We start from the raw sequence: 2,870 nt of genomic DNA, 5'->3' as shown, positions 1-2,870 counted from the left end.
CCAGTTTTTAAGGTGAGTTCCTTTTTTCATATAGACTTAGTAGAGTGGCTTCTTTTTCTTTCATGTGCACTTGCTCTATTTTTTGGAGGCTCAACTGCTGGCTGTTGTAATTGCCCAGCACGATATTGTATAATGTTGTTACTACAATTTTCAACTTGGAGTCACATTGAAATGCACAATCATGTAAAAACGGCAGGACGTTTGATGCATTTATAGTAGTATAATGTACATCAGTCATGTAGTACAATGCATCAAACTTCAACCTGGAGTCACATGGACTGAACAATCTACATTTTGTGGCGACTTAAAATCAAAATTTATCTATTTCACAGTGACCATGTCGTCCCTGCCAAAGACATATTCTTTTTCAATTGAAGACCAAAACTCAAAAACAATGGAACAACTAGAGAGGGGATGGCAGGGTGAGTCGCACGCTGCTTTTTCCAGTCCAGCTGGGCGATCGGCCTCGTTACATGAGGCTCGAGAGAGGAGCTCTGGTACATGAGGAAGATGTATGAAGGCACTAGATTTCCTGCCGATGCACAGGTGACGACGGACCGAGTGCTTGCGACCTACCCAGGGCGCCACCGTGACCTTCCCAGGGCGGTGCCGCACCTTGGATGACGCTGGATCCAGGGAAGGGCGTGAAGGTGTTTGGCAGCAGCACGCGAGAATCAATGAATGATGCGAGAACACAAGAATAAGCACTCCATTTTTGGAGATAAACTGGGAAGAAAACCAACCTGTGAAATTGAAACCATTGAACCAAAAACACCAGTTTTTTTACCTACATATACAGTTGAACTTCAGACATCAAAATCACTTAGTGAACAATACAGAACTGGATAGGGGAAGGAATCGGCGATTGATCTGGATACAGTTTTAGGATAGTGGGAAGGAACCAAATTCACACATCAAAATCTTGGTCTTTTTCAATGTACAAGGCTGTCGTCTTTGTCCCTTCATGTTAAGTAGACTGTCATCTCCCTTAATTAAGTTATTAATCCAAAAACAAATACCGCACCGATACGAGAAGAGCCATGACGGGGGTCCTCAGATTCAGGTTGCTAGTCAGCATAGTTGTCATCACAGCCGCCCATTGCCAAGACAAACGCACCGCAACGATGCCGTCGACCGTCAGGGCTGCAGCGATACATCACTGGACCTGTAGCAGTTGTTTGATAAGTTTAGAGAAGTAAATTAGTAATCCGTCAGTGCCCGGTTTCGAAGATCAAACTAATAAAGAAATTTCTTGCCTCAAATCATGCATCGCACACATATTCCACCACCGCTACTTAAACAACTAGTTTCTCTTTGATGCTTGAGTCACGTGCTTCATGAACGTGCGATAATTACAGTTTCTTCACGATATTGTACTCTAGTCCTTCAGATCATCTTCAAGGCAGGCGAGCTCCCGGCCTCTGCTGTGCTAACACCCCTGTGTGTTGGCTTCTCCGTGCTGGTCATTGCAGGGAGTTTGAGAATCACAGCCATGTTAAGTGGATGACAGATTTAGCAGCTACAGCATCAGTAGCAACTGAACTGCAGAGTGCAGAGGAGCCGAACATAAGTAGTATGAGATCCCAAACTTGGTCGCTGAGGAGAAGGTGACGAGCGTGACAGAGGACGCAGCCAGTGGGCGACCATGGCACCGGTGAGCAACTGTGCGCAGGGACACCGACCTGAGACGGGTCAGCTCGTGGTGTCGAAGCAACAGCAGGTGACGACGGCGAGGAAGGAGAGGAAGCTGCTGGGGAGGAATGGATGGGCGCTCAGGCCGTGGCCATGGTCGATCTCGCCGGCCATGGCTCGATCTGCGTGCCGGGAGGAAGTGGTAACTGCATCCACGCGGCGGCGCGCGGGAGCTCCGCTCGCCGGAGAGGTGCGTGGTTGGGGGTGATGCACGTCGCTGACACAAGGGATGTCGGGCCCGGGAGGAAGCGGGGATGGGGGAAGTTCAGGTGGAGGCGGGCGCGGAGGACACTGGAGAGCCGCGCACGGGGGCTGGCAGTGGGAGGTGGAGGTGATGCAGGCGGAACCGCCGGAGGCGATGGCGCGCGATGGAAGGGAGAAGGTCATGGTGGCAAGTGAAGGAAGGTCCCAGTGGAAGGTCGAGGAAGGTCACGCGGTGGCAGGATCCCGGCGTCTTGCAACGTGGGTTGGTGGCTGTCGCGCAGCCGCAGGATCCCGACGAGCGGAGGTTGGTTGGTGGTGGTTGCGGTGGCACCACCAGATGGGGTCATGCGCGTGGCCGAAAGCTGGGGTTGGAGTGGGGTGGCGCGACGGCCAGATCCGTGGGTAGGGGCGCTGCGACGGTCGGATCCGGGGTGGGGTGGCACGGTGGCCGGGAGCGGTGGTGGGGCGGCGCATGGTGTGCTCATGGCGGCTGGTGAATCGGGGCAGAGGAGGAAACGCATGGGAGGTTGGGGAGGAATGGGTGGGCTCTGGTTCGGTCAGGTTTTGGATCTCAGGGACATCTTCATCGGGCCCTTACAGGACGCGTCGTGATCTAAATAACTATTTTGATCCCAGAATAATGTTACTATATATATACATACATAAATACATATATATAGGGAAAATCCATCCTACCACCCAGTGGTTACCCCACATATCTCATATACTACCAAGTGATAATATATATATATATATATATATATATATATATATATATATATTATTTTATTATTTTAAATATGTTCATATACTATATTTAAGATATTTCAAAGCAAGTTACGTGAAAAAATTACATATGAGCCCATAGTTTTGTTATATTTATGAAATACGTACATATTTGTATGTAAAAAAGGGCATACTCAAAAAATGGTACATACTACCTAAAAATTAGTATATATACTACCTAATCATTG

At 48.9% G+C, this 2,870-nt stretch overlaps 1 long non-coding RNA gene across 1 annotated transcript; it reads right to left on the bottom strand.

Moving 5' to 3' along the window:
* Window positions 1–347: 347 nt before the first annotated feature.
* LOC120966533 (uncharacterized) lies at window positions 348–2,475 on the bottom strand. The gene is made up of 3 exons (XR_005760375.3): window positions 1,257–2,475; window positions 744–1,165; window positions 348–626 (listed from the first exon to the last, which is right to left on the bottom strand). It is a non-coding gene; the product is annotated as an uncharacterized lncRNA (long non-coding RNA).
* Between the last annotated feature and the right edge of the window lie 395 nt (window positions 2,476–2,870).

This window comes from Aegilops tauschii, chromosome 6 (genome assembly GCF_002575655.3).
Source record: "Aegilops tauschii subsp. strangulata cultivar AL8/78 chromosome 6, Aet v6.0, whole genome shotgun sequence".
Taxonomy (NCBI): domain Eukaryota; kingdom Viridiplantae; phylum Streptophyta; class Magnoliopsida; order Poales; family Poaceae; genus Aegilops; species Aegilops tauschii.
The sequence above is the reverse complement of the archived record's forward strand: the minus strand, read 5'-3'. Positions and strand labels throughout refer to the sequence as shown.